Here is a 20354-nt window from a genome sequence, read left to right as displayed (position 1 = left end):
ATCAAAACTTTAAATTGCAAAGATAATTCTTGGGAGCTCTGTACAACCTTAAATAAAATATCCGAATGATAACATGAGCCGCAATCGCATTAAGCGGCGTCTTATGTATACAGCTTTAGAATCTAATGCATTAAAACTTTAAATTGTAAAAATAATTCTTGGGAGCTATGTACAATCTGAAATAAAATATCCGAATAATAAAATTAACCGCAATCGCATTAAGCGGCGTCTTATGTATACAGATTTAGAATCTAATGCATTAAAACTTTAAATTGTAAAAATAATTCTTGGGAGCTCAGATCAAATGAAATAATCCTTGGGAGATCTTAAATAAAATATCAGAATGATAACATTAACCGCAATCGCGTTAAACGGCATCTCCTGTACGGCTTAGAATCTAATACGGCTTAGAATCTAATGCATTAAAACTTTAAAATGTAAAGATAATTCTTGGGAGATCTGTACAACCTTAAATAAATATCCGAATGATAACATTAACCGTAATCGCATTAAGCGGCGTCTTATGTATACAGATTTAGAATCTAATGCATTAAAACTTTAAATTGTAAAAATAATTCTTGGGAGCTCTGTACAACCTTAAATAAAATATCCGAATGATAACATTAACCGCAATCGCGTTAAACGGCGTCTTCTGTATGCAGCTTAGAATCTAATGCATCAAAAGTTTAAATTGCAAAGATAATTCTTGGGAGCTCTGTACAATCTTAAATAAAATTTCAGAATGATAACATTAAGCGCAATCGCGTTAAACTTCGTCTTCTGTATACAGCTTAGGATCTAATGCATGAAAACTTTAAATTGCAAAGATAATTCTTGGGAGCTCTGTACAAGCTTAAATAGAATATAAGAATGATAACATTAACCGCAATCGCGTTGAACGGCATCTCCTGTATACAGCTTAGTATCTAATGCATCAAAACTTTAAATTGCAAAGATAATTCTTGGGATCTCTGTACAATCTTAAATAGAATATAAGAATGATAACATTAACCGCAAACGCGTTGAACGGCATCTTCTGTATACAGCTCAGTATCTAATGCATCAAAACTTTAAATTGCAAAGATAATTCTTGGGAGCTCTGTACAACCTTAAATAAAATATCCGAATGATAAAATTAACCGCAATCGCATTAAGCGGCGTCTTATGTATACAGCTTTAGAATCTAATGTATTAAAACTTTAAATTGTAAAAATAATTCGTGGGAGCTCTGTACAATCTTAAATAAAATATCAGAATGATAACATTAACCGCAATCCCGTTAAACGGCGTCTTCTGATGCAGCTTAGAATCTAATGCATCAAAAGTTTAAATTGCAAAGATAATTCTTGGGAGCTCTGTACAATCTTAAATAAAATTTCAGAATGATAACATTAAGCGCAATCGCGTTAAACGCCGTCTTCTGTATACAGCTTAGAATCTAATGCATGAAAACTTTAAATTGCAAAGATATTTCTTGGGAGCTCTGTACAAGCTTAAATAGAATATAAGAATGATAACATTAACCGCAATCGCGTTGAACGGCATCTCCTGTATACAGCTTTAGAATCTAATGCATTAAAACTTTAAATTGTAAAAATAATTCTTGGGAGCTCTATACAATCTTAAATAGAATATAAGAATGCTAACATTAACCGCAAACGCGTTGAACGGCATCTTCTGTATACAGCTTAGTATCTAATGCATCTTAAATAGAATATAAGAATTATAACATTAACCGCAAACGCGTTGAACGGCATCATCTGTATACAGTTTAGTATCTAATGCATCAAAACTTTAAATTGCAAAGATAATTCTTGGGAGCTCTGTACAACCTTAAATAAAATATCCGAATGATAACATGAGCCGCAATCGCATTAAGCGGCGTCTTATGTATACAGCTTTAGAATCTAATGCATTAAAACTTTAAATTGTAAAAATAATTCTTGGGAGCTATGTACAATCTGAAATAAAATATCCGAATAATAAAATTAACCGCAATCGCATTAAGCGGCGTCTTATGTATACAGATTTAGAATCTAATGCATTAAAACTTTAAATTGTAAAAATAATTCTTGGGAGCTCTGATCAAATGAAATAATTCTTGGGAGATCTTAAATAAAATATCAGAATGATAACATTAACCGCAATCGCGTTAAACGGCATCTCCTGTATACAGCTTTAGAATCTAATGCATTAAAAAATTAAAGTGCAAAGATAATTCTTGGGAGCTCTGTACAATCTTAAATAAAATTTCAGAATGATAACATTAACCGCAATCGCGTTAAACGGCGTCTTCTGTATACAGCTTAGAATCTAATGCATCAAAACTTTCAATTGCAAAGATAATTCTTGGGAGCTCTGTACAATCTTAAATAGAATATAAGAATGATAACATTAACCGCAAACGCGTTGAACGGCATTTTCTGTATACAGCTTAGTATCTAATGCATCAAAACTTTAAATTGCAAAGATAATTCTTGGGAGCTCTGTACAACTTTAAATAAAATATCCGAATGATAATATTCACCGCAATCGCGTTAAACGGCGTCTTCTGTATGCAGCTTAGAATCTAATGCATCAAAAGTTTAAATTGCAAAGATAATTCTTGGGAGCTCTGTACAATCTTAAATAAAATTTCAGAATGATAACATTAACCGCAATCGCGTTAAACGGCGTCTTCAGTATACAGCTTAGAATCTAATGCATCAAAAGTTTAAATTGCAAAGATAATTCTTGGGAGCTCTGTACAATCTTAAATAGAATATAAGAATGATAACATTAACCGCAAACGCGTTGAACGGCATCTTCTGTGTACAGCTTAGTATCTAATGCATCAAAACTTTAAATTGCAAAGATAATTCTTGGGAGCTCTGTACAACCTTAAATAAAATATCCGAATGATAAAATTAACCGCAATCGCATTAAGCGGCGTCTTATGTATACAGCTTTAGTATCTTATGCATTAAAACTTTAAATTGTAAAAATAATTCGTGGGAGCTCTGTACAATCTTAAATAAAATATCAGAATGATAACATTAATCGCAATCGCGTTAAACGGCGTCTTCTGTATGCAGCTTAGAATCTAATGCATCAAAAGTTTAAATTGCAAAGATAATTCTTGGGAGCTCTGTACAATCTTAAATAAAATTTCAGAATGATAACATTAACCGCAATCGCGTTAAACGGCGTCTTCTGTATACAGCTTAGAATCTAATGCATCAAAACTTTAAATTGCAAAGATAATTCTTGGGAGCTCTGTACAATCTTAAATAGAATATAAGAATGATAACATTAACAGCAATCGCGTTGAGCGGCATCTTATGTATACAGCTGACTATCTAATGCATCAAAACTTTAAATTGCAAAGATAATTCTTGGGAGCTCTGTACAACCTTAAATAAAATATCCGAATGATAAAATTAACCGCAATCGCATTAAGCGGCGTCTTATGTATACAGCTTTAGAATCTAATGCATTAAAACTTTAAATTGTAAAAATAATTCTTGGAAGCTCTGTACAACCTTAAATAAAATATCCGAATGATAACATGAGCCGCAATCGCATTAAGCGGCGTCTTATGTATACAGCTTTAGAATCTAATGCATTAAAACTTTAAATTGTAAAAATAATTCTTGGGAGCTATGTACAATCTGAAATAAAATATCCGAATGATAAAATTAACCGCAATCGCATTAAGCGGCGTCTTATGTATACAGATTTAGAATCTAATGCATTAAAACTTTAAATTGTAAAAATAATTCTTGGGAGCTCTGATCAAACGAAATAATTCTTGGGAGATCTTAAATAAAATATCAGAATGATAACATTAACCGCATTCGCGTTAAACGGCATCTCCTGTATACAACTTTAGAATCTAATGCATTAAAACTTTAAATTGTAAAAATAATTCTTGGGAGCTCTATACAATCTTAAATAGAATATAAGAATGATAACATTAATCGCAAACGCGTTGAACGGCATCTTCTGTATACAGCTTAGTATCTAATGCATCAAAACTTTAAATTGCAAAGATAATTCTTGGGAGCTCTGTACAACTTTAAAAAATATCCGAATGATAATATTAACCGCAATCGCATTAAGCGGCGTCTTATGTATACAGCTTTAGAATCTAATGCATTAAAACTTTAAATTGTAAAAATAATTCTTGGAAGCTCTGTACAACCTTAAATAAAATATCCGAATGATAACATGAGCCGCAATCGCATTAAGCGGCGTCTTATGTATACAGCTTTAGAATCTAATGCATTAAAACTTTAAATTGTAAAAATAATTCTTGGGAGCTATGTACAATCTGAAATAAAATATCCGAATGATAAAATTAACCGCAATCGCATTAAGCGGCGTCTTATGTATACAGATTTAGAATCTAATGCATTAAAACTTTAAATTGTAAAAATAATTCTTGGGAGCGCTGATCAAATGAAATAATTCTTGGGAGCGCTGATCAAATGAAATAATTCTTGGGAGATCTTAAATAAAATATCAGAATGATAACATTAACCGCAATCGCGTTAAACGGCATCTCCTGTATACAGCTTTAGAATCTAATGCATTAAAAATTAAAGTGCAAAGATAATTCTTGGGAGCTCTGTACAATCTTAAATAAAATTTCAGAATGATAACATTAACCGCAATCGCGTTAAACGGCGTCTTCTGTATACAGCTTAGAATCTAATGCATCAAAACTTTCAATTGCAAAGATAATTCTTGGGAGCTCTGTACAATCTTAAATAGAATATAAGAATGATAACATTAACCGCAAACGCGTTGAACGGCATTTTCTGTATACAGCTTAGTATCTAATGCATCAAAACTTTAAATTGCAAAGATAATTCTTGGGAGCTCTGTACAACTTTAAATAAAATATCCGAATGATAATATTCACCGCAATCGCGTTAAACGGCGTCTTCTGTATGCAGCTTTAGAATCTTATGCATTAAAACTTTAAAGTGCAAAGATAATTCTTGGGAGCTCTGTACAATCTTAAATAAAATTTCAGAATGATAACATTAACCGCAATCGCGTTAAACGGCGTCTTCTGTATACAGCTTAGAATCTAATGCATCAAAACTTTAAATTGCAAAGATAATTCTTGGGAGCTCTGTACAATCTTAAATAGAATATAAGAATGATAACATTAACCGCAAACGCTTTGAACGGCATCTTCTGTATACAGCTTAGTATCTAATGCATCAAAACTTTAAATTGCAAAGATAATTCTTGGGAGCTCTGTACAACTTTAAATAAAATATCCGAATGATAATACTAACCGCAATCGCATTAAGCGGCGTCTTATGTATACAGCTTTAGAATCTAATGCATTAAAACTTTAAATTGTAAAAATAATTCTTGGTAGCTATGTACAATCTGAAATAAAATATCCGAATGATAAAATTAACCGCAATCGCATTAAGCGGCGTCTTATGTATACAGCTTTAGAATCTAATGCATTAAAACTTTAAATTGTAAAAATGATTCGTGGGAGCTCTGTACAATCTTAAATAAAATATCAGAATGACAACATTAACCGCAATCGCGTTAAACGGCGTCTTCTGTATGCAGCTTAGAATCTAATGCATCAAAACTTTAAATTGCAAAGATAATTCTTGGGAGCTCTGTACAATCTTAAATAGAATATAAGAATGATAACATTAACCGCAAACGCGTTGAGCGGCATCTTATGTATACAGCTTACTATCTAATGCATTAAAACTTTAAATTGCAAAGATAATTCTTGGGAGCTCTGTACAACCTTAAATAAAATATCCGAATGATAACATTAACCGCAATCGCATTAAGCGGCGTCTTATGTATACAGCTTTAGAATCTAATGCATGAAAACTTTAAATTGTAAAAATAATTCTTGGGAGCTCTATAGAATCTTAAAAAAAATTTCAGAATGATAACATTAAGCGCAATCGCGTTAAACGGCTCCTTCTGTATACAGCTTAGAATCTAATGCATCAAAACTTTAAATTGCAAAGATAATTCTTGGGAGCTCTGTACAAGCTTAAATAGAATATAAGAATGATAACATTAACCGCAATCGCGTTGAACGGCATCTCCTGTATACAGCTTTAGAATCTAATGCATTAAAACTTTAAATTGTAAAAATAATTCTTGGGAGCTCTGTACAACCTTAAATAAAATATCCGAATCATAACATTAACCGCAATCGCGTTAAACGGCGTCTTCTGTATGCAGCTTAGTATCTAATGCATCAAAAGTTTAAATTGCAAAGAAAATTCTTGGGAGCTCTGTACAATCTTAAATAGAATTTCAGAATGATAACATTAAGCGCAATCGCGTTAAACTTCGTCTTCTGTATACAGCTTAGAATCTAATGCATGAAAACTTTAAATTGCAAAGATAATTCTTGGGAGCTCTGTACAAGCTTAAATAGAATATAAGAATGATAACATTAACCGCAATCGCGTTGAACGGCATCTCCTGTCTACAGCTTAGTATCTTATGCATCAAAACTTTAAATTGCAAAGATAATTCTTGGGATCTCTGTACAATCTTAAATAGAATATAAGAATGATAACATTAACCGCAAACGCGTTGAACGGCATCTTCTGTATACAGCTCAGTATCTAATGCATCAAAACTTTAAATTGCAAAGATAATTCTTGGGAGCTCTGTACAACCTTAAATAAAATATCCGAATGATAAAATTAACCGCAATCGCATTAAGCGGCGTCTTATGTATACAGCTTTAGAATCTAATGTATTAAAACTTTAAATTGTAAAAATAATTCGTGGGAGCTCTGTACAATCTTAAATAAAATATCAGAATGATAACATTAACCGCAATCGCGTTAAACGGCGTCTTCTGTATACAGCTTAGAATCTAATGCATCAAAACTTTAAATTGTAAAGCTAACTCTTGGGAGCTCTGTACAACCTTAAAAAAATATCCGAATGATAAAATTAACCGCAATCGCATTAAGCGGCGTCTTATGTATACAGATTTAGAATCTAATGCATTAAAACTTTAAATTGTAAAAATAATTCTTGGGAGCTCTGTACAACCTTAAATAAAATATCGGAATGATAACATTAACCGCAATCGCGTTAAACGGCGTCTTCTGTATGCAGCTTAGAATCTAATGCATCAAAAGTTTAAATTGCAAAGATAATTCTTGGGAGCTCTGTACAATCTTAAATAAAATTTCAGAATGATAACATTAAGCGCAATCGCGTTAAACGCCGTCTTCTGTATACAGCTTAGAATCTAATGCATGAAAACTTTAAATTGCAAAGATAATTCTTGGGAGCTCTGTACAAGCTTAAATAGAATATAAGAATGGTAACATTAACCGCAATCGCGTTGAACGGCATCTCCTGTATACAGCTTTAGAATCTAATGCATTAAAACTTTAAATTGTAAAAATAATTCTTGGGAGCTCTATACAATCTTAAATAGAATATAAGAATGATAACATTAACCGCAAACGCGTTGAACGGCATCTTCTGTATAATGCTTAGTATCTAATGCATCAAAACTTTAAATTGCAAAGATAATTCTTGGGAGCTCTGTACAACCTTAAATAAAATATCCGAATGATAACATTAACCGCAATCGCATTAAGCGGCGTCTTATGTATACAGCTTTAGAATCTAATGCATGAAAACTTTAAATTGTAAAAATAATTCTTGGGAGCTCTATACAATCTCAAAAAAAATTTCAGAATGATAACATTAAGCGCAATCGCGTTAAACGGCTCCTTCTGTATACAGCTTAGAATCTAATGCATCAAAACTTTAAATTGCAAAGATAATTCTTGGGAGCTCTATACAAGCTTAAATAGAATATAAGAATGATAATATTAACCGCAATCGCATTAAGCGGCGTCTTATGTATACAGCTTTATAATCTAATGCATTAAAACTTTAAATTGTAAAAATAATTCTTGGGAGCTATGTACAATCTGAAATAAAATATCCGAATGATAAAATTAACCGCAATCGCATTAAGCGGCGTCTTATGTATACAGATTTAGAATCTAATGCATTAAAACTTTAAATTGTAAAAATAATTCTTGGGAGCTCTGATCAAATGAAATAATTCTTGGGAGATCTTAAATAAAATATCAGAATCATAACATTAACCGCAATCGCATTAAGCGGCGTCTTATGTATACAGCTTTAGAATCTAATGCATTAAAACTTTAAATTGTAAAAATAATTCTTGGAAGCTCTGTACAACCTTAAATAAAATATCCGAATGATAACATGAGCCGCAATCGCATTAAGCGGCGTCTTATGTATACAGCTTTAGAATCTAATGCATTAAAACTTGAAATTCCAAAAATAATTCTTGGGAGCTCTGATCAAATGAAATAATTCTTGGGAGATCTTAAATAAAATATCAGAATGATAACATTAACCGCAATCGCGTTAAACGGCATCTCCTGTATACAGCTTTAGAATCTAATGCATTAAAACTTTAAAGTGCAAAGATAATTCTTGGGAGCTCTGTACAATCTTAAATAAAATTTCAGAATGATAACATTAACCGCAATCGCGTTAAACGGCGTCTTCTGTATACAGCTTAGAATCTAATGCATCAAAACTTTAAATTGCAAAGATAATTCTTGGGAGCTCTGTACAATCTTAAATAGAATATAAGAATGATAACATTAACCGCAAACGCGTTTAACGGCATCTTCTGTATACAGCTTAGTATCTAATGCATCAAAAGTTTAAATTGCAAAGATAATTCTTGGGAGCTCTGTACAATCTTAAATAAAATTTCAGAATGATAACATTAACCGCAATCGCGTTAAACGGCGTCTTCTGTATACAGCTTAGAATCTAATGCATCAAAAGTTTAAATTGCAAAGATAATTCTTGGGAGCTCTGTACAATCTTAAATAAAATTTCAGAATGATAATATTAACCGCAATCGCGTTAAACGGCGTCTTCTGTATACAGCTTAGAATCTAATGCATCAAAAGTTTAAATTGCAAAGATAATTCTTGGGAGCTCTGTACAATCTTAAATAAAATTTCAGAATGATAATATTAACCGCAATCGCGTTAAACGGCGTCTTCTGTATACAGCTTAGAATCTAATGCATCAAAACTTTAAATTGTAAAGCTAACTCTTGGGAGCTCTGTACAACCTTAAAAAAAATATCCGAATGATAATATTAACCGCAATCGTATTAAGTGGCGTCTTATGTATACAGCTTTAGAATCTAATGCATTAAAACTTTAAATTGTAAAAATAATTCTTGGGAGCTATGTACAATCTGAAATAAAATATCCGAATGATAAAATTAACCGCAATCGCATTAAGCGGCGTCTTATGTATACAGATTTAGAATCTAATGCATTAAAACTTTAAATTGTAAAAATAATTCTTGGAAGCTCTGTACAACCTTAAATAAAATATCCGAATGATAACATGAGCCGCAATCGCATTAAGCGGCGTCTTATGTATACAGCTTTAGAATCTAATGCATTAACACTTGAAATTCCAAAAATAATTCTTGGGAGCTGTGATCAAATGAAATAATTCTTGGGAGATCTTAAATAAAATATCAGAATGATAACATTAACCGCAATCGCGTTAAACGGCATCTCCTGTATACAGCTTTAGAATCTTATGCATTAAAACTTTAAATTGCAAAGATAATTCTTGGGAGCTCTGTACAATCTTAAATAGAATATAAGAATGATAACATTAACCGCAAACGCGTTGAACGGCATCTTCTGTATACAGCTTAGTATCAAATGCATCAAAACTTTAAATTGCAAAGATAATTCTTGGGAGCTCTGTACAACTTTAAATAAAATATCCGAATGATAATATTAACCGCAATCGCATTAAGCGGCGTCTTATGTATACAGGTTTAGAATCTAATGCATTAAAACTTTAAATTGTAAAAATAATTCTTGGTAGCTATGTACAATCTGAAATAAAATATCCGAATGATAAAATTAACCGCAATCGCATTAAGCGGCGTCTTATGTATACAGCTTTAGAATCTAATGCATTAAAACTTTAAATTGTAAAAATGATTCGTGGGAGCTCTGTACAATCTTAAATAAAATATCAGAATAATAACATTAACCGCAATCGCGTTAAACGGCGTCTTCTGTATGCAGCTTAGAATCTAATGCATCAAAAGTTTAAATTGCAAAGATAATTCTTGGGAGCTCTGTACAATCTTAAATAAAATTTCAGAATGATAACATTAACCGCAATCGCGTTAAACGGCGTCTTCTGTATACAGCTTAGAATCTAATGCATCAAAATTTTAAATTGCAAAGATAATTCTTGGGAGCTCTGTATAATCTTAAATAGAATATAAGAATGATAACATTAACAGCAATTGCGTTGAGCGGCATCTTATGTATACAGCTTACTATCTAATGCATCAAAACTTTAAATTGCAAAGATAATTCTTGGGAGCTCTGTACAACCTTAAATAAAATATCCGAATGATAATATTAACCGCAATCGCATTAAGTGGCGTCTTATGTATACAGCTTTAGAATCTAATGCATTAAAACTTTAAATTGTAAAAATAATTCTTGGAAACTCTGTACAACCTTAAATAAAATATCCGAATGATAACATGAGCCGCAATCGCATTAAGCGGCGTCTTATGTATACAGCTTTAGAATCTAATGCATTAACACTTGAAATTCCAAAAATAATTCTTGGGAGCTCTGATCAAATGAAATAATTCTTGGGAGATCTTAAATAAAATATCAGAATGATAACATTAACCGCAATCGCGTTAAACGGCATCTCCTGTATACAGCTTTAGAATCTTATGCATTAAAACTTTAAAGTGCAAAGATAATTCTTGGGAGCTCTGTAAAATCTTAAATAAAATTTCAGAATGATAACATTAACCGCAATCGCGTTAAACGGCGTCTTCTGTATACAGCTTAGAATCTAATGCATCAAAACTTTAAATTGCAAAGATAATTCTTGGGAGCTCTGTACAATCTTAAATAGAATATAAGAATGATAACATTAACCGCAAACGCGTTGAACGGCATCTTCTGTATACAGCTCAGTATCTAATGCATCAAAACTTTAAATTGCAAAGATAATTCTTGGGAGCTCTGTGCAACCTTAAATAAAATATTCGAATGATAAAATTAACCGCAATCGCATTAAGCGGCGTCTTATGTATACAGCTTTAGAATCTAATGTATTAAAACTTTAAATTGTAAAAATAATTCGTGGGAGCTCTGTACAATCTTAAATAAAATATCAGAATGATAACATTAACCGCAATCGCGTTAAACGGCGTCTTCTGTATGCAGCTTAGAATCTAATGCATCAAAAGTTTAAATTGCAAAGATAATTCTTGGGAGCTCTGTACAATCTTAAATAAAATTTCAGAATGATAACATTAAGCGCAATCGCGTTAAACGCCGTCTTCTGTATACAGCTTAGAATCTAATGCATGAAAACTTTAAATTGCAAAGATAATTCTTGGGAGCTCTGTACAAGCTTAAATAGAATATAAGAATGATAACATTAACCGCAATCGCGTTGAACGGCATCTCCTGTATACAGCTTTAGAATCTAATGCATTAAAACTTTAAATTGTAAAAATAATTCTTGGGAGCTCTATACAATCTTAAATAGAATATAAGAATGATAAAATTAACCGCAATCGCATTAAGCGGCGTCTTATGTATACAGCTTTAGAATCTAATGTATTAAAACTTTAAATTGTAAAAATAATTCGTGGGAGCTCTGTACAATCTTAAATAAAATATCAGAATGATAACATTAACCGCAATCGCGTTAAACGGCGTCTTCTGTATGCAGCTTAGAATCTAATGCATCAAAAGTTTAAATTGCAAAGATAATTCTTGGGAGCTCTGTACAATCTTAAATAAAATTTCAGAATGATAACATTAACCGCAAACGCGTTGAACGGTATCTTCTGTATACAGCTTAGTATCTAATGCATCAAAACTTTAAATTGCAAAGATAATTCTTGGGAGCTCTGTACAACCTTAAATAAAATATCCGAATGATAACATTAACCGCAATCGCATTAAGCGGCGTCTTATGTATACAGCTTTAGAATCTAATGCATGAAAACTTTAAATTGTAAAAATAATTCTTGGGAGCTCTATACAATCTTAAAAAAAATTTCAGAATGATAATATTAAGCGCAATCGCGTTAAACGGCTCCTTCTGTATACAGCTTAGAATCTAATGCATCAAAACTTTAAATTGCAAAGATAATTCTTGGGAGCTCTGTACAAGCTTAAATAGAATATAAGAATGATAATATTAACCGCAATCGCATTAAGCGGCGTCTTATGTATACAGCTTTAGAATCTAATGCATTAAAACTTTAAATTGTAAAAATAATTCTTGGGAGCTATGTACAATCTGAAATAAAATATCCGAATGATAAAATTAACCGCAATCGCATTAAGCGGCGTCTTATGTATACAGCTTTAGAATCTAATGCATTAAAACTTTAAATTGTAAAAATAATTCTTGGAAGCTCTGTACAACCTTAAATAAAATATCCGAATGATAACATGAGCCGCAATCGCATTAAGCGGCGTCTTATGTATACAGCTTTAGAATCTAATGCATTAACACTTGAAATTCCAAAAATAATTCTTGGGAGCTCTGATCAAATGAAATAATTCTTGGGAGATCTTAAATAAAATATCAGAATGATAACATTAACCGCAATCGCGTTAAACGGCATCTCCTGTATACAGCTTTAGAATCTTATGCATTAAAACTTTAAATTGCAAAGATAATTCTTGGGAGCTCTGTACAATCTTAAATAGAATATAAGAATGATAACATTAACCGCAAACGCGTTGAACGGCATCTTCTATATACAGCTTAGTATCAACTGCATCAAAACTTTAAATTGCAAAGATAATTCTTGGGAGCTCTGTACAACTTTAAATAAACTATCCGAATGATAATATTAACCGCAATCGCATTAAGCGGCGTCTTATGTATACAGGTTTAGAATCTAATGCATTAAAACTTTAAATTGTAAAAATGATTCGTGGGAGCTCTGTACAATCTTAAATAAAATATCAGAATGATAACATTAACCGCAATCGCGTTAAACGGCATCTTCTGTATGCAGCTTAGAATCTAATGCATCAAAAGTTTAAATTGCAAAGATAATTCTTGGGAGCTCTGTACAATCTTAAATAAAATTTCAGAATGATAACATTAACCGCAATCGCGTTAAACGGCGTCTTCTGTATACAGCTTAGAATCTAATGCATCAAAATTTTAAATTGCAAAGATAATTCTTGGGAGCTCTGTACAATCTTAAATAGAATATCAGAATGATAACATTAACAGCAATCGCGTTGAGCGGCATCTTATGTATACAGCTTACTATCTAATGCATCAAAACTTTAAATTGCAAAGATAATTCTTGGGAGCTCTGTACAACCTTAAATAAAATATCCGAATGATAATATTAACCGCAATCGCATTAAGCGGCGTCTTATGTATACAGCTTTAGAATCTAATGCATTAAAACTTTAAATTGTAAAAATAATTCTTGGAAACTCTGTACAACCTTAAATAAAATATCCGAATGATAACATGAGCCGCAATCGCATTAAGCGGCGTCTTATGTATACAGCTTTAGAATCTAATGCATTAACACTTGAAATTCCAAAAATAATTCTTGGGAGCTCTGATCAAATGAAATAATTCTTGGGAGATCTTAAATAAAATATCAGAATGATAACATTAACCGCAATCGCGTTAAACGGCATCTCCTGTATACAGTTTTAGAATCTTATGCATTAAAACTTTAAAGTGCAAAGATAATTCTTGGGAGCTCTGTACAATCTTAAATAAAATTTCAGAATGATAACATTAACCGCAATCGCGTTAAACGGCGTCTTCTGTATACAGCTTAGAATCTAATGCATCAAAACTTTAAATTGCAAAGATAATTCTTGGGAGCTCTGTACAATCTTAAATAGAATATAAGAATGATAACATTAACCGCAAACGCGTTGAACGGCATCTTCTGTATACAGCTTAGTATCTAATGCATCAAAACTTTAAATTGCAAAGATAATTCTTGGGAGCTCTGTACAACTTTAAATAAAATATCCGAATGATAATATTAACCGCAATCGCATTAATCGGCGTCTTATGTATACAGCTTTAGAATCTAATGCATTAAAACTTTAAATTGTAAAAATAATTCTTGGTAGCTATGTACAATCTGAAATAAAATATCCGAATGATAAAATTAACCGCAATCGCATTAAGCGGCGTCTTATGTATACAGCTTTAGAATCTAATGCATTAAAACTTTAAATTGTAAAAATGATTCGTGGGAGCTCTGTACAATCTTAAATAAAATATCAGAATGATAACATTAACCGCAATCGCGTTAAACGGCGTCTTCTGTATGCAGCTTAGAATCTAATGCATCAAAAGTTTAAATTGCAAAGATAATTCTTGGGAGCTCTGTACAATCTTAAATAAAATTTCAGAATGATAACATTAACCGCAATCACGTTAAACGGCGTCTTCTGTATACAGCTTAGAATCTAATGCATCAAAATTTTAAATTCCAAAGATAATTCTTGGGAGCTCTGTACAATCTTAAATAGAATATAAGAATGATAACATTAACAGCAATCGCGTTGAGCGGCATCTTATGTATACAGCTTACTATCTAATGCATCAAAACTTTAAATTGCAAAGATAATTCTTGGGAGCTCTGTACAACCTTAAATAAAATATCCGAATGATAATATTAACCGCAATCGCATTAAGCGGCGTCTTATGTATACAGCTTTAGAATCTAATGCATTAAAACTTTAAATTGTAAAAATAATTCTTGGGATCTCTGTACAATCTTAAATAAAATATCAGAATGATAATATTAACCGCAATCGCATTAAGCGGCGTCTTATGTATACAGCTTTAGAATCTAATGCATTAAAACTTTAAATTGTAAAAATAATTCTTGGTAGCTATGTACAATCTGAAATAAAATATCCGAATGATAAAATTAACCGCAATCGCATTAAGCGGCGTGTTATGTATACAGCTTTAGAATCTAATGCATTAAAACTTTAAATTGTAAAAATGATTCGTGGGAGCTCTGTACAATCTTAAATAAAATATCAGAATGATAAAATTAACCGCAATCGCGTTAAACGGCGTCTTCTGTATGCAGCTTAGAATCTAATGCATGAAAAGTTTAAATTGCAAAGATAATTCTTGGGAGCTCTGTACAATCTTAAATAAAATTTCAGAATGATAACATTAACCGCAATCGCGTTAAACGGCGTCTTCTGTATACAGCTTAGAAACTAATGCATCAAAATTTTAAATTGCAAAGATAATTCTTGGGAGCTCTGTACAATCTTAAATAGAATATAAGAATGATAATATTAACAGCAATCGCGTTGAGCGGCATCTTATGTATACAGCTTACTATCTAATGCATCAAAACTTTAAATTGCAAAGATAATTCTTGGGAGCTCTGTACAAATTTAAATAAAATTTCCGAATGATAACATTAACCGCAATCGCATTAAGCGGCGTCTTATGTATACAGCTTTAGAATCTAATGCATTAAAACTTTAAATTGTAAAAATAATTCTTCGGAAATCTGTACAATCTTAAATAAAATATCAGAATGATAACATTAACCGCAATCGCGTTAAACGGCACCTTCTGTATACAGCTTAGAATCTAATGCATTAAAACTTTAAATTGCAAAGATAATTCTTGGGAGCTCTGTACAACCTTAAATAAAATTTCAGAATGATAACATTAAGCGCAATCGCATTAAGCGGCGTCTTATGTATACAGCTTTAGAATCTAATGCATGAAAACTTTAAATTGTAAAAATAATTCTTGGGAGCTCTATACAATCTTAAAAAAAATTTCAGAATGATAACATTAAGCGCAATCGCGTTAAACGGCTCCTTCTGTATACAGCTTAGAATCTAATGCATCAAAACTTTAAATTGCAAAGATAATTCTTGGGAGCTCTGTACAAGCTTAAATAGAATATAAGAATGATAACATTAACCGCAATCGCGTTGAACGGCATCTCCTGTATACAGCTTTAGAATGTAATGCATTAAAACTTTAAATTGTAAAAATAATTCTTGGGAGCTCTATACAATCTTAAAAAAAATTTCAGAATGATAACATTAACCGCAATCGCGTTAAACGGCGTCTTCTGTATACAGCTTAGAATCTAATGCATCAAAATTTTAAATTGTAAAGCTAACTCTTGGGAGCTCTGTACAACCTTAAAAAAATATCCGAATGATAAAATTAACCGCAATCGCATTAAGCGGCGTCTTATGTATACAGATTTAGAATCTAATGCATTAAAACTTTAAATTGTAAAAATAATTCTTGGGAGCTCTGTACAACCTTAAATAAAATATCCGAATGATAAAATTAACCGCAATCGCATTAAGCGGCATCTTATGTATACAGCTTTAGAATCTAATGTATTAAAACTTTAAATTGTAAAAATAATTCGTGGCAGCTCTGTACAATCTTAAATAAAATATCCGAATGATAACATTAACCGCAATCGCGTTAAACGGCGTCTTCTGTATGCAGCTTAGAATCTAATGCATCAAAAGTTTAAATTGCAAAGATAATTCTTGGGAGCTCTGGACAATCTTAAATAAAATTTCAGAATGATAACATTAAGCGCAATCGCGTTAAACGGCGTCTTCTGTATACAGCTTAGAATCTAATGCATGAAAACTTTAAATTGCAAAGATAATTCTTGGGAGCTCTGTACAAGCTTAAATAGAATATAAGTATGATAACATTAACCGCAATCGCGTTGAACGGCATCTCCTGTATACAGCTTAGTATCTAATGCATCAAAACTTTAAATTGCAAAGATAATTCTTGGGATCTCTGTACAATCTTAAATAGAATATAAGAATGATAACATTAACCGCAAACGCGTTGAACGGCATCTTCTGTATACAGCTCAATATCTAATGCATCAAAACTTTAAATTGCAAAGATAATTCTTGGGAGCTCTGTACAACCTTAAATAAAATATCCGAATGATAAAATTAACCGCAATCGCATTAAGCGGCGTCTTATGTATACAGCTTTAGAATCTAATGTATTAAAACTTTAAATTGTAAAAATAATTCGTGGGAGCTCTGTACAATCTTAAATAAAATATTAGAATGATAACATTAACCGCAATCGCGTTAAACGGCGGCTTCTGTATGCAGCTTAGAATCTAATGCATCAAAAGTTTAAATTGCAAAGATAATTCTTGGGAGCTCTGTACAATCTTAAATAAAATTTCAGAATGATAACATTAAGGGCAATCGCGTTAAACGCCGTCTTCTGTATACAGCTTAGAATCTAATGCATGAAAACTTTAAATTGCAAAGATAATTCTTGGGAGCTCTGTACAAGCTTAAATAGAATATAAGAATGATAACATTAACCGCAATCGCGTTGAACGGCATCTCCTGTATACAGCTTTAGAATCTAATGCATTAAAACTTTAAATTGTAAAAATAATTCTTGGGAGCTATGTACAAACTCAAATAAAATATCCGAATGATAAAATTAACCGCAATCGCATTAAGCGGCGTCTTATGTATACAGATTTAGAATCTAATGTATTAAAACTTTAAATTGTAAAAATAATTCTTGGGAGCTCTGATCAAATGAAATAATTCTTGGGAGATCTTAAATAAAATATCAGAATGATAACATTAACCGCAATCGCATTAAGCGGCGTCTTATGTATACAGCTTTAGAATCTAATGCATTAAAACTTTAAATTGTAAAAATAATTCTTGGAAGCTCTGTACAACCTTAAATAAAATATCCGAATGATAACATGAGCCGCAATCGCATTAAGCGGCGTCTTATGTATACAGCTTTAGAATCTAATGCATTAAAACTTGAAATTCCAAAAATAATTCTTGGGAGCTCTGATCAAATGAAATAATTCTTGGGAGATCTTAAATAAAATATCAGAATGATAACATTAACCGCAATCGCGTTAAACGGCATCTCCTGTATACAGCTTTAGAATCTAATGCATTAAAACTTTAAAGTGCAAATATAATTCTTGGGAGCTCTGTACAATCTTAAATAAAATTTCAGAATGATAACATTAACCGCAATCGCGTTAAACGGCGTCTTCTGTATACAGCTTAGAATCTAATGCATCAAAACATTAAATTGCAAAGATAATTCTTGGGAGCTCTGTACAATCTTAAATAGAATATAAGAATGATAACATTAACCGCAAACGCGTTGAACGGCATCTTCTGTATACAGCTTAGTATCTAATGCATCAAAACTTTAAATTTCAATAATAATTCTTGGGAGAGCTCTGTACAACTTTAAATAAAATATCCGAATGATAATATTAACCGCAATCGCGTGAAACGGCGTCTTCTGTATGCAGCTTAGAATCTAATGCATCAAAAGTTTAAATTCAAAGATAATTCTTGGGAGCTCTGTACAACCTTAAATAAAATATCCGAATGATAACATTAACCGCAATCGCATTAACCGGCGTCTTATGTATACAGCTTTAGAATCTAATGCATTAAAACTTTAAATTGTAAAAATAATTCTTCGGAACTCTGTACAATCTTAAATAAAATATCAGAATGATAACATTAAAAGCAATCGCGTTAAACCGCACCTTCTGTATACAGCTTAGAATCTAATGCATTAAAACTTTAAATTGCAAAGATAATTCTTGGGAGCTCTGTACAACCTTAAAAAAATATCCGAATGATAAAATTAACCGCAATCGCATTAAGCGGCGTCTTATGTATACAGATTTAGAATCTAATGCATTAAAACTTTAAATTGTAAAAATAATTCTTGGGAGCTCTGTACAACCTTAAATAAAATATCCGAATGATAAAATTAACCGCAATCGCATTAAGCGGCGTCTTATGTATACAGCTTTAGAATCTAATGTATTAAATTTTTAAATTGTAAAAATAATTCGTGGGAGCTCTGTACAATCTTAAATAAAATATCCGAATGATAAAATTAACCGCAATCGCGTTAAACGGCGTCTTCAGTATGCAGCTTAGAATCTAATGCATCAAAAGTTTAAATTGCAAAGATAATTCTTGGGAGCTCTGTACAATCTTAAATAAAATTTCAGAATGATAACATTAACCGCAATCGCGTTAAACGGAGTCTTCTGTATACAGCTTAGAATCTAATGCATCAAAACTTTAAATTGCAAAGATAATTCTTGGAAGCTCTGTACAATCTTAAATAGAATATAAGAATGATAACATTAACCGCAAACGCGTTGAACGGCATCTTCTGTATACAGCTTAGTATCTAATGCATCAAAACTTTAAATTGCAAAGATAATTCTTGGGATCTCTGTACAATCTTAAATAGAATATAAGAATGATAACATTAACCGCAAACGCGTTGAAAGACATCTTCTGTATACAGCTTAGTATCTAATGCATCAAAAGTTTAAATTGCAAAGATAATTCTTGGGAGCTTTGTACAATCTTAAATAAAATTTCAGAATGATAACATTAAGCGCAATCGCGTTAAACGGCGTCTTCTGTATACAGCTTAGAATCTAATGCATGAAAACTTTAAATTGCAAAGATAATTCTTGGGAGCTCTGTACAAGCTTAAATAGAATATAAGAATGATAACATTAACCGCAAACGCGTTGAACGGCATCTTCTGTATACAGCTTAGTATCTAATGCATCAAAACTTTAAATTGTAAAAATAATTCTTGGGAGCTCTGTACAATCTTAAATAGAATATAAGAATGATAACATTAACCGCAAACGCGTTGAACGGCATCTTCTGTATACAGCTTAGTATCTAATGCATCAAAACTTTAAATGGCAAAGATAATTCTTGGGAGCTCTGTACAAGCTTAAATAGAATATAAGAATGATAATATTAACCGCAATCGCATTAAGCGGCGTCTTATGTATACAGCTTTAGAATCTAATGCATTAAAACTTTAAATTGTAAAAATAATTCGTGGGAGCTCTGTACAATCTTAAATAAAATATCAGAATGATAAAATAACCGCAATCGCGTTAAACGGCATCTCCTGTATACAGTTTTAGAATCTTATGCATTAAAACTTTAAAGTGCAAAGATAATTCTTGGGAGCTCTGTACAATCTTAAATAAAATTTCAGAATGATAACATTAACCGCAATCGCGTTAAACGGCGTCTTCTGTATACAGCTTAGAATCTAATGCATCAAAACTTTAAATTGCAAAGATAATTCTTGGGAGCTCTGTACAATCTTAAATAGAATATAAGAATGATAACATTAACCGC

The sequence above is a fragment of the Stegodyphus dumicola genome, chromosome 3 (genome assembly GCF_044657685.1).
Source record: "Stegodyphus dumicola isolate Sdum_Otavi_A_Nest chromosome 3, ASM4465768v1".
Taxonomy (NCBI): domain Eukaryota; kingdom Metazoa; phylum Arthropoda; class Arachnida; order Araneae; family Eresidae; genus Stegodyphus; species Stegodyphus dumicola.
This window is presented reverse-complemented; position numbering follows the sequence as displayed.